The sequence below is a fragment of the Castor canadensis genome, chromosome 2 (genome assembly GCF_047511655.1).
Source record: "Castor canadensis chromosome 2, mCasCan1.hap1v2, whole genome shotgun sequence".
Lineage (NCBI taxonomy): Eukaryota > Metazoa > Chordata > Mammalia > Rodentia > Castoridae > Castor > Castor canadensis.
In genome coordinates, this window is record NC_133387.1 from 131,022,110 (window position 1) to 131,035,775 (window position 13,666).

Below are 13,666 nucleotides of genomic sequence, written 5' to 3' on the forward strand. Positions count from 1 at the left end.
TGTTACAGATAAGCAAGGGAAAAAGCCAGAATGACCCACATGGTAATAGAATAAAGCCAGAGACATGACTGAGTACTCAATTTTAGCTTAGCATACACATATACATATATCTATAGATACACATACGCCTAGTGAACTAGTACACATACATATATTCCCTTTCTTAGAGGATCGACAATGCCCTAGAAGCAAGAATCACATCTGCCATCCAGATGTTAGTTTCCCATACCACTCTTCAATACAAGGAATCAGGGCAGCTGGTGGAATGGCTCAAGCAGTAGAGTACTTGCCTAGCAAGTGTGAGGCCCTGAGTTCAAACCCCAGGACTTCCAAAGATAAAAAATAAATAAATAAAAGGAATCAAGGCTTCCTGGGGAAATGGCTGATTCTAGAACTCAGGTAAGAAATAAAGTAGACGAGTCTGGAGCATCCTGCAATGCCAGAAATTCTAAGAACATACTTAACGCAACAAAACAAAACCCACAATGATGGAGATGTGCCAAAGAGACACAGGAGCCAACTGAGAAGGCTCCCAGTGGCCGAAGCTGGAAAACTATGGCAACACAATAAAGAAAGTAGTACTGAATTCTAACCCAAAGTATAAAATAAATATCCACAAGTCTATATTGATATAAATTAATGACTGAATAAAATGTAGAACACCAGACAGCTCTCCCGTGCAGAATAACTGAAAATAATGCATGTAAATACGCTACTTTCAAGGAAGTGAAGCACACCCTCCCACCTTAAGTGGGGGCTGCATATAACAACTTCCTTCCAAAAAGTACAGTATGGAAAAGAGGGGAAATAGAGTGATTTTACAAGGGGAAATCTGACCAACACTTCCTCAGCCAGGTGATGGGAGTGGACTTCAACAATGATGCAACTTAACAGTTTGATGTAATGTGATGAAAATGGTTCTTTAACTCCGTCATCTTCCTCCTAAGAACATAGCACCTCAATATAACCATGAAGAAATCTTGAGATTTTTCCAACTGCTGGACATTCTGCAAAATACCTGACCATTATGCCTCAAAAACTGTCTCAGTCATTAAAAACAAGGACAGTCTGAGAAGTATACTAGTCAGGATTAGACTAAGAAAATCTGAGGACCAAATGTAATGTGGTATCCTGGGTAGGGTCCTGGGACAGAAAAAGAACAGTAGGTAAAAACTAAGGAAATCTGAATAAACTTGGACTTTAGTTAATAATAACATATCAATACTGGTTCACTAGTAGCAACAAACATACCATACTAATGTAAGATGTTCCTAATGGGGAAACTGGGTGTAGCTAAATGGGAAATCTCTGTATTATCTTTGTAATTTTTCTATAATTGTAAGGTTGTGCTAAAATAAAAAGGTTACTTAAAAAAAAAACTTCCAGATTTTTTTTCAAGTAGGGAAAAATAGGAACAAAATTAGAAAGGGGATATATAAACAATGACAATTACTATTAAAATGCTGTATGAGATTGTATGTTAGCAAATTTTTAATCATAGTAAATAGATACTTTAAAATCTCAGAGACACACATTCTTCACAGAAATAGGAAAAATCCATCCTAAAATTCATATGGAAGCATAAAAGACCCTGAACAGCAAAAGTAATGCTGCAAAAAAGAGTAATGCTGGAGGCATCACAATATCGGACTTCAAATTATACTATGGAGCCATAGTTTAAAAAAAAAACAGCATGGAAGACCAAAGGAATAAAATAGATGACATGGAAATAAACCCACCCGGCTTCAGCCATCTGATTTTGTCAAAAGAGCCAAAAACACATGTTGGAGAAAACTCTTCAACAAATGGTATTAGGAAAACTGGATTTCCACTTGTAGAAGACTGAAATTAGACCCTCTCTCTCACCCTATATAACAAAAAGTTCAAAATGGATCAAAGATCCTAATGTAAGACCTGAAACTTTGAAACTACTGTGAGAAACACAGCAAAGCCCTTGAAGATGTAGTCATAGGCAACAAGTTTCTGAACAGAACGACCCCAGTAGCTTAGGAAAGAGCAAGAATTGACAAATGGGATGACATCAAATTAAAAGGCCCTGCACAGCAAAGAAAATAATTACCAGAATCAAAAGACAGCCCACTGAATAGTACAAAATCTTTACTGGCTATTCATCAGATAAAGTATTAATATTCAGAATATATAAAATGCTCAAAAAGAAACACTGAAAGAACAAATAATCCACTTAATAAATGGGCAAATTGACAGTTCTCAAAAGAAGTACAAATGGGTACATGAAGAAATGTTTAACATCCTTTGCCATGAAGGAAATGCAGATCAAAATAACACTGATAGGGAGGGGAAAGGAGGGAGAAATTACCCAAACATTGTATACACATATGAATAAAAGATATATTTAAAATAATAATAACACTGATAAAACTAGCACCAGCCCCAGTCAGGATGGCTAGCATCAAGAAAACAAACACCACTAATGCTGGGCGAGGATGCAGGGGAAAAGGAACCCTTTCAACCGTGGCAGGAAAGTAAATTAGTGTAGTCACTATGGAACTCAAAAAATCTAAAAATAAAACTACCATTTGATCCTCCTATATCACTCCTAGGCCTATATTCATAAGAATGCACCTGCACACCCATGTTTATAGCAGCACTACTCACAGTAGCCAAGCTATGGAATCAGCATAGGAGCCCAACAACATATATGTATGTGTTTCCATAGATATGTGCATACACATATACACAATGAATTCTTATTCAGCAATAAAGAAAAATGAAATCATGTCATTTGCAGGAAAGTGGATGGAACTGGAGGTCATCGTGTTCAGTGAGATAAGCCAAGCCCAGAAAGACAACTACTGCATGTTTTTGCTCACGTGCAGAATCTAGACCTAAATGCTAATAATAGTAATAATAATAGTAAGACAGGATTGTAAAAGGGGGACTGTTTGGAGGAACCAGCAAAAGGAGGAAGGGTGAGGGAGGTAATATGATTGAAACAGTGTGTGTGTGTGTGTGTGTGTGTGTGTGTGTGTGTGTGTGTGTGTGTGAGTACACACAGGTATGAAAATAACATAATGAAATCCCTTTGTGCAATTAATTTATGCTAATAAAAACTTTTAATAAAATCTCAGAGACATGGGTGCATTGCCAAAACTGACTCCAGAAGACCAGTAAACTGAGAACAGTAAATATGAAAGAAGCTGAGAAAAGAGTCAGAGAACTGCCTACAAGAAATTATTTAAACCAGATGGGTTTTTTCCAGTGAAATCTTTCAAATTTTTAGGGAACAGATATCCTTGTGTTATATAAACTGTTTCAAAGCACAGAAATAAACAAGTAGTCACCCCCACTCATTTTATGAAGTTAACAGAGCTGACAAAGTTGATACATGTCTGCACACCCCATTCATGCTGCCACCCCAAAACTAGAACATATGTTCATGTACACACACACACACACACACACACACACACACAAACAAATCTCACTTTACAGGTATAAAAATTCTGAATAGACTAGCCACTCAAATCTAGTACTAAATTAAAATAGATAATTTAATAGAATATTAGAAGAATAACACACCCTCCCCGAAAAAAAGAATAGCTGAAAAGGGTTGACCCAGAGGAAAAAGACTATTTAGTACATAAATGTATTAATTTTAAAACAAGAAAGAAAATCTATGATAAATTAAGTAGATACTAAAGTGTCTTCAAATTTCAACATTTAGTCTATAGTTCTCAGAATAGGAACAATTATTGAAAGAGACACAAAAATGAAAATTATTTTCTGGTGATGTGTTCATAAACTAACAAGATCCAAGACAATTAAAGATAATGAGCATGAATAATATAATCTGGTTGATTCCCTAAATAGAAAACAAATTCTAAATGTGTAAAAAGTCACTAGCTTCTGTCTGTATCATTAGTAATACATTAAATGCATGGTGGGTAGTCACCAACGGGGAAGTTAACAATAGTAAAGAACCACATCAGACCTATGAATAGAATAAATGCATGAAACCTGCAAGATTTCCCTGATATATGATAAACAACTCACACACAGAGGCCATGTTCCTGCTGATGTTGTCTAGCGATCACAGGAAGGCTGACAATAGCTCAATTTATCGAGCACTTACTATGTGCTTTAAGGGAAGCAAGCTGCCGTGCTGAAAACACCTGCAGGTAATCCTATTGCAGCATTATACAGTAAAAAACTAAAAGGGGCAGCCAATCACCAGCAAGGAACTGAGGTCTGCCAACAACCACTTGAATGAGCTTAGAAGCAGCATCTCCAGCTCCAGTATAGCCTCCAGATGACTATAGCACTGACCATCCACTTACTGCCCCATCAAGAGAGATGCTGACTCAGAACCACCCTGTCAAACTCCTCCCAGAGGGCTGAAACTATAAGAGAAGAAGTGTTTGTGGGTTTAAGCTGCCATGTTTTGGGGGCAATTTATACACAGCAATAGATAGCCAATACAGTGACTGTAGGAATAATACCAGGGAGACAAGACGGCAAGACTAAACGCTATTCAAATAGTCTGAGAGAAATGGTGAAGACTAGTACCAAACTATTGATAATGGAGATGAACACATCCTCATGTGAGGAGCTGTCAGTCAGGGAAGAAGTGTAAGAGATTAATGAGGGGAACACAGAGTGGCTCTTGTGTTTGTAGTTTAGAGGAATGAGAGAGTGACAAAACCATTAACCAAAAGACAAAGTTTTATATGAAAGAAGGAACAGGTTTCAAAAATAGTGAGGAAAAGGAAGGAAAAAGAGGAGAACCAGCAGGGAATAATGAACCCAGCAGAAATCTTACTATGCTGTAAGCAGTCAACTGTGTAAGATGTTATGGAAGGTCAAGTAGGATAGAAATCAAAGTATACCATGAGACTAGAATTACAGGCTTCCTACAGTGTGATAAACTAGCTCTTCAAGTACAGCTAAGAGTTGTGACGCATTCTTTCAAAAAAAATCTGACCTTAAAGAAAAGGATGGAAACTACCTATCAGCATTTAGGATATTGTGAAGAACTGAGGGAAAATTTTGTTTGTATGTTTGGTTGGTTATTGGTTGGTTCAACAGCTCTTTTATTATGTTTTGGGACTAGTTTTAAACAGTAATTCGAAGGGAAGGAGCCAGAGGAGTAGAGGAAATTGAAGCTCTTATTCAAAAAAAAAAAAAAACTCTTTAAAATTTAAAAAAGAAATCGGAATGATCAATGGGGTCAGAGGCCCAGTAACAGGGATGGAATGTCACTGATACTGTCCTTGAGAAGAAGAGAAACTTCCTTCCTCTAAAGTGAGAGGGAAGGGGTAGGGACTGCATGGGCACAGTCAGAGGGAAGTTTAGAAACACGAGGAGAGAATGTGGAAGGAATTTCCTCCGAGTAGATCCATTTCTCTGGGAAGTAAGGCCAAAGAATGAAGGTCTTACAGAAGAAGATGGAGGTTAGGCACAGAGTAAGTTTCCAACAGTCACTCTGGAGAATGTAAGAGATTACTAAGCAATGCTGAAAACTCAACAGAGGTTAAAAACCAAACATCCTTTTTTCTGTTGGCTGGCACACAAATTAGATATTCTCCCTCGGTCCTTTGCAAATCAGAAAAGAAAGAAACTACAAGATTTTCTGGAAATATTTAATCTTGACAATAAAGAACAGAAGTATCATATACCTGAATTTAGCAGAAAAAGCACCCAGGAAAAAGTATTCACAAATTTGTAAAACCCAAATAAAGATGGTGATGTTTTGTGCTTGTGTGCATTTATAAATCTGGAGCTGGGAACACGAGAGAGAAATGTGGCAGTCACAAGGACACTGACTGACAATCACCCTTCCTCTCACTAGACATGTTTGTCTCAAGGAAATATGCAGGTGCTGGGAGCAGGGGAAACTCCTGGTGGAGTAAGGAGGGTTAACTTTTACACCACTGCTCAATATTGCAACAAGACAGACTTTTTAAATATCTTCAAGAACTCTAGCAAGTACTTTTTACTGTTTACTTCAACACCTCAGAAGTTAAGTTCAAGGTTATTACATGTGAATTATTAGGTCAAAATGTGGTATAAATCAACATAGATTTCATCTTTCTCTCGGAGTTAAGGCCTCAATTTTGTCTAGTATCTGTAAATAAGACTAAATATACTACCCAACTACCTTCATTTATTTTCTGTTGCATATTTGTAAGGTTAGAAGGGTGATGGGGTTGATTTTGTGTTTGGGGGGGCTAGAAAACAAGTTGGGAATTGCTGTTCAGCCTCCAGCCTAAGTCCTTAAAGTTAACTACTAAATAAGAAGTTAAGAAAAACTGCCCAGAGTAGATGAAAACAAATATTCGTCCTCAAAATTGCTCCCTTGTTTAAAAGTGGAAAGTGAAAAGAAAAGTAAAAAGTAGGTTTTAGTGCGTCTGTGTGTGTTTAAAGATCAAGTCTAAATAGGTCCAGAGCTGTACTTACTGCAATGAGATGCTGCCACCTACTGGACTACATACAAACGCCTTCACTTCACTAGTCAAAAAGTTACTCTTGTTCTAATCACACAGAAAGAAACATCTTACTTAAGACTTTGTGACATACATAAGTCTGGTTAAAATAATTTTTAATTCTTTGTATTTTATTAAGACTGGTTACTAAGGCTCAGTGGGTAACGGAAAAAAAATTCCTCTGAGTAAACAGATATAAGCAGCTTCGTAGCGTCCTGTGAGATGGCTGTATTGGAGTAGTAGGACTATGACACCTTCAAAACTCAGCACTCTGTGGCCAAATTTGAGTCTTCCACTTTTACAATAAGATAATAATGATATAATGACAAGTATTTTTAAAATGTAATTAGGCTAGTAATATATCCTGAAGTAAATACTAACCTTTCTTGTTTTTTTCAGACTTCTAAAACAAAATCACATATGTACCAATAAGTGACTGCTGAATACACGCCTATGATGTAAAGATCCAAAAAGAAATTTCTTTAAAGAATTGGCTTTACACAGTGGTCGTGGGAGACTTTAACACTCCATTATCATCAATAGATAGGTCATCCAAACAAAAAATCAATAAAGAAATCCAAGATCTAAAATATACAATAGATCAAATGGACCTACTTGATGTCTACAGAACATTTCACCCAACTTCTACACAATATACATTCTTCTCAGCAGCCCATGGAACCTTCTCCAAAATAGATCATATCCTAGAGCACAAAGCAAGCCTTGGCAAATATAAGAAAATAGAAATTATACCATGCATTCTATCTGATCACAATGCAATAAAACTAGAACTCAACAACAAAAGTAAAGACAAAAAACATGCAAACAGCTGGAAATTGAATAACTCATTGCTTAATGAACAATGGATCATTGATGAAATAAAAGAGGAAATTAAAAAGTTCCTGAAAGTAAATGAAAATGAAAACACAACCTACCAGAACCTATGGGACACAGCTAAGGCAGTCCTGAGAGGAAAGTTTATAGCCAAGAGTGCATATATTAAAAAGACTGAACGATCCCAAATCATGACCTAATGATACATCTCAAACTCCTAGAAAAACAAGAACAAGCAAACCCGAAAACAAACAGGAGAGAAATAATAAAAATAAGACCTGAAATCAATGAAGTAGAAACCAAAAAACCATACAAAGAATTAATGAAACAAAAAGTTGGTTCTTTGAAAAAATAAACAAGATCGATAGACCCCTGGCAAACCTGACTAAAATAAGGAGAGAAAAACCCAAATTAGTAGAATCAGGAATGCAAAAGGGGAGATAACAACAAACACCATGGAAGTCCAGGAAGTCATCAGAGACTACTTTGAGTACCCTAACCCTTAATGCAGAGAAACTAAAGCAGATACCTTAAAGCAACTGAGGCCAATAGGAAAAGGGGACCAGGAACTAGAGAAAAGGTTAGATCAAAAAGAATTAACCTAGAAGGTAACACCCAAGCACAGGAAATCAATGTGAGTCAATGCCCTGTATAGCTCAACCAGCAAAACCCCTTGTTCCTTCCTATTATTGCTTATACTCTCTCTACAACAAAATTAGAGATAAGGGCAAAATAGTTTCTGCTGGGTATTGAGGGGGGGGAGCGGGAGGGGGTGGAGTGAGTGGTAAGGGAGGGGGTGGGGGCAGGGGGGAGAAATGAACCAAGCCTTGTATGCACATATGAATAATAAAAGAAAAAAAAATACTAATCAAAATTTCAAAAAAAAAAAAAAAAAGGGGAGATAACAACAAACACCATGGAAGTCCAGGAAGTCATCAGAGACTACTTTGAGAACCTATATTCAAATAAATTTGAAAATCTTAAAGAAATGGACAGATTTCTAGATACATATGATCATCCAAAACTGAACCAATAGGATATTAATCACCTGAATAAATCTATAACACAAAATGAAATTGAAGCAGCAATCAAGAGTCTCCCCGAAAAGAAAAATCCAGGACCTCATGGATTCTCTGCTGAATTCTACCAGACCTTTAAAGAAAAACTGATACCAAGCTTCCTTAAACTGTTCCACAAAATAGAAAGGGAAGGAAAACTGCCAAACACATTTTATGAAGCCAGTATTATACTTATCCCAAAACCAGGCAAAGACACCTCCAAAAAGGAGAACTATAGGCCAGTCTCCTTAATGAACATTGATGCAAAAATCCTCAACAAAATAATGACAAACCGAATTCAACAACACATCAAAAAGATTATTCACCACGACCAAGTAGGCTTCATCCCAGGAATGCAGGGGTGGTTCAACAACGAAAATCAATAAACGTAATAAACCACATTAACAGAAACAAAGACAAAAACCACTTGATCATCTCAATAGATACAGAAAAAGCCTTTGATAAGATCCAACACCATTTCATGATAAAAGCTCTAAGAAAATTAGGAATAGAAGGAAAGTACCACAACATCATAAAAGCTATATATGACAAACCTACAGCCAGCATTATACTTAACGGAGAAAAACTGAAACCATTCCCTCTAAAATCAGGAACCAGACAAGGATGCCCACTATCTCCACTCCTATTCAACATAGTACTGGAATTCCTAGCCAGAGCAATTAGGCAAGAAGAAGGAATAAAAGGAATACAAATAGGTAAAGAAACTGTCAAAATATCCCTATTTGCGGACGACATGATCCTATACCTTAAAGACCCCAAAAAATTCTACTCAGAAGCTCCTCGACACCATCAATAGCTATAGCAAGATAACAGGATATAAAATCAACATAGAAAAATCATTAGCATTTCTATACACTAACAATGAGCAAACTCAAAAAGAATGTATGAAAACAATTCCATTTACAATAGCCTCAAAAAAAAATCAAATACCTAGGTGTAAACCTAACAAAGGATGTTAACAACCTCTATAAGGAAATCTATAAACTTCTGAAGAGATTGAGGAAGACTATAAAAAGTGGAGAGATCTCCCATGCTCATGGATTGGTAGAATCAACATGGTAAAAATGTCTATACTCCCAAAAGTAATCTACATGTTTAATGCAATTCCCATCAAAATTCCAATGACATTCATTAAAGAGACTGAAAAATCTACTGTTAAATTTATATGGAAACACAAGAGGCCACGAATAGATAAGACAATACTCAATCAAAAGAACAATGCTGGAGGTATCACAATACCCAACTTCAAACTATATTACAAAGCAATAATGATAAAAACAACATGGTACTGGCACAAAAACAGACATGAAGAACAGTGGAACAGAATAGAGGACCCAGATATGAAGCCACACAACTATAACCAACTTGTCCTTGACAAAGGCACTAAAAATATACGATGGAGAAAAGACAGCCTCTTCAACAAAAACTGCTGGGAAAACTGGTTAGATAGCAGTTGCAAAAAAACTGAAACTAGATCCATGTATATCACCCTATACCAATGTTAATGCAAAATGGATCAAGGATCTTAATATCAGACCACAAACTCTAAAGTTGGTACAGGAAAGAGTAGGAAATACTCTGGAATTAATAGGTATAGGCAAGAACTTTCTCAATGGAACCCCAGCAGCACAGCAACCAAGAGATAGCATAGATAAATGGGACTTCATAAAACTAAAAAGCTTCTGCTCAACAAAAGAAATGGTCTCTAAACTGAAGAGAATACCCACAGAGTGGGAGAAAATATTTGCCAGCTATACATCAGACAAAGGACTGATAACCAGAATATAGAAGGAACTTAAAAAACTAAATTCTCCCAAAACTAATGAACCAATAAAGAAATGGGCACGTGAACTAAACAGAACTTTCTCAAAAGAAGAAATTCAAATGGCCAAAAAGCACATGAAAAAATGCTCACCATCTCTAGCAATAAAGAAAATGCAAATTAAAACCACACTAAGATTCCACCTCACCCCTGTTAGAATAGCCATCATTAGCTACACCACTAACAACTGGTGTTGACGAGGATTCGGGAAAAAGGAACCCTCTTACACTGCTGGTGGGAATGTAAACTAGTACAACCACTCTGGAAAAAAATTTGGAGGCTACTTAAAAGCTAAACATTGACCTACCATTTGATCCAGCAATACCACTCTTGGGGATATACCCAAAAGAATGTGACACAGGTTACTCCAGAGGCACCTGCACATGCATGTTTATTGCAGCACTATTCACAATAGCCAAGTTATGGAAACAGCCAAGATGCCCCACGACTGACGAATGGATCAAGAAAATGTGGTATCTATACACAATGAAATTTTATACAGCCATGAAGAAGAACAAAATGTTATCATTCACTGGCAAATGGATGGAATTGGAGAACATCATTCTGAGTGAGGTTAGCCTGGCCCAAAAGACCAAAAATCGTATGTTCTCCCTCATATGTGGACATTAGATCAAGCGCAAACACAACAAGGGGATTAGATTTTGATCACATGATAAAGCAAGAGCACACAAGGGAAGTATGAGGATAGGTAAGACACCCAAAAAACTAGATAGCGTTTGTTGCCCTCAACACAGACAAACTAAAACAGATATTTTAAAGCAACTGAGGCCAGTAGGAGAAGGGGACCAGGAACTAGAGAAAAGGTTAGTTCAAGAAGAATTAACTTAGAAGGTAACACACACGCACAGGAAATCAATGTGAGTCAACTCCCTGTATAGCTATCCTTATCTCAACCAGCAAAACCCCTTGTTGCTTCCTATTATTGCTTATACTCTCTCTACAACAAAATGAGAAATAAGGGCAAAATAGTTTCTGCCAGGTAGCGAGGGGGTTGGGGGAAGGGAGGGGGCAGGGGGAAGGGAGGGGGCAGGGGGAAGGGGGGAGAAATGACCCAAACATTGTATGCATATATGAATAAAATAAAAATTAAAAAAAAAAGAATTGGCTTTAAAGAACAGTCATCAAAAAAGACTAGTAAATCTAAAGAAGCCAAAATACAATAGCATTGCCTCTTTCTTTTGGTGAGCTGGTCAAGTGTGAGCCAAAATGAACAGCAATAGACATTTGGTTCACCCGGTAGTACCCTTTATTCCTGTTTCATTTTACACTGACCCTACTCCTTACTCTTTTGCACACACTGCCATATGTAATAACTTAGAATTCAAAATCTAAACATTGAAACCTTAGCATGATACTATTTCAAGCAATGATTCTCTCTGCACATAACTTTTAAGCTTGTAGTTTAAATGAGCTTTTTGCTCATTAAGTCCACCTAATTTCCATGGTATTGTTAAATTAGTAGTAATTTAACAGTGTCTCTTCAGGGCCCATACTGACCATTTGACTTTAGGCTTTATGAAAGAGCCTAAGATAGGAACAGGTAATTTATAGCACAGCTAGACAAAAGAATGAATATTTAGCATCTCTGATAATCACAGATACACAAATTATTATGATCCCATTTTAAATAAACAAAGCTTAAAAATAATTACAAAATTCATTATTATTGTGGGTATGGGAAAACAATACTCAGATACAATGTTAGTTTAAGTAAGTCAGTATGGATAGAAGACCTTTTTACTAGGAATTGAACTCAAATGTTCCACCACTTAAACCATTTGTTTTTCAGATAGAGTCTTGTGTTTCTGCCCGGTCAGCCTCAGACCACACCTCCACCTCCCAAGTACCAAGAACTACAGAAGAACTGCCACCATGCCCAGCTTCTGAGATAGGGTCTTGCTAACTCTTGCCCACGCTGGCCCTCAATGGAACTGTAATCCTCTTGTCTCTGCCTCCAAAAACCTTTTTAAAGTTCAACCCCTTTGACTAAGTGATTTCTTTTGTAGGAATTCATTTGAAGGTGTATCTGTTTCCTGTAGTAGCTACCCTAACAATTTACTATAAACACAGTAGGTTAAAACAATACAAATAAATTCTCTAACAATTCTAGAGGCTAGAAATCCAATGGGAAGGTATGGGCAGGCAGCACGGTCTCTGGAGGCTCATGGAGAGCTTCCATTCCTTGCCTTTTCCAGTTTCAGGTGACTGCCAGCCTTCTTGGGCTTTAGTCTCTGCCTCCACCTTCACAGTACTTTTTCCTCTGGGAGGCTCTTCTCCCTCCACCTCTCTCTTGTAAGTATATTCACCTATCATGGCACTTAGGGCCCATATCAATATTCCTGATTATCTCCTCACCTCAAGTTCCTTATTTGTTTCAAATAAGGTAACACTCACAGCTTCTATGGACTTGACAAGGACCTCTGGAGGAAGGGTGTTATTTAGCCTACTACAGAAGGTAAAGCATGGCAGCCTAGGGTCCTCTGACTTCTCACACAATGGCTGGCTTTCCTCTGTGTCTAGGAACAGAAATGCCAGTCTTCATGAAGACAAGGCCTGGAAATAGCATAGTATCATTTTGTTTGTAATCAAAGTTATCCCAGGCTAGCCCAGCTGAAAAGAAAGGGAGAAATAGATTCCACCTCTCCAGAGGAGTAGAATGAAAGTGAATAGAGAGAAGGACCTCACGGCAGCCATATCACACGGGTTAATTCTTACTGACAGCCCACCTACTAATGTGAACTACACATTAGTGAAGTTACAAAACAACATGTATCTAATTTTGTCCCACTTTATTCTTTAAAAAATATGTGGATATTTACACTAAACAGGTCTCAAAAGATAAAAATTAAAATATTAGTGGTGATTGAATGTTAAAAAGTCAGGTGATAGTGTTGCTTTTCTTTTTTGCCTACTAATATTTTCTAAAATAGATTACCCACCTGAGTTCAAACCCCAGTACTCCCCCCAAAAGTCACAATGAGGCTCGTTATTTTGTATTATTAGTATAATGCTAATTCGAAAATATATATGTACAAGAGAGAAAAATAGAAATATGTATGCAGAATTGATTGGCTGGTCTCGAACTATATGACTATAAAAGAACAGGAGATAGGACAAACTGGTACTAGATTTTTTTTTTTTTTTCAGTACTGGGGCTTGAACTCAGGGCCTTCACCTTGAGCCACTCCAACAAACCTATTTCTGTGATGAGTTTTTTCAAGATAGGGTCTATTTGCCCCGGGCTGGCTTCAAACTGCGATCCTCCTGGTCTCTGCCTCCTGAGTATCTAGGATTACAGATGTGAGCCACTGGCGCCTGGCCTGGTACCAGATTTTTATGAAAGGGGTTGCACAGGCCTAAGTGATACCTGGAGAGGGGACCGTTGACAGTTAGAGGACAATGGCATAAAATACCCTCTAGAAGAATCTAAGAAGGCCAGAAAGCAA

General features: G+C 37.3%; 1 protein-coding gene across 5 annotated transcripts in view; it reads right to left on the reverse strand.

The window, feature by feature from the left end:
• Fsip1 (fibrous sheath interacting protein 1) overlaps positions 1 to 13,666 on the reverse strand; it is a 200,751-nt gene that overhangs the window by 172,945 nt on the left and 14,140 nt on the right. The gene's annotated exons all lie outside the window — the stretch shown is intronic.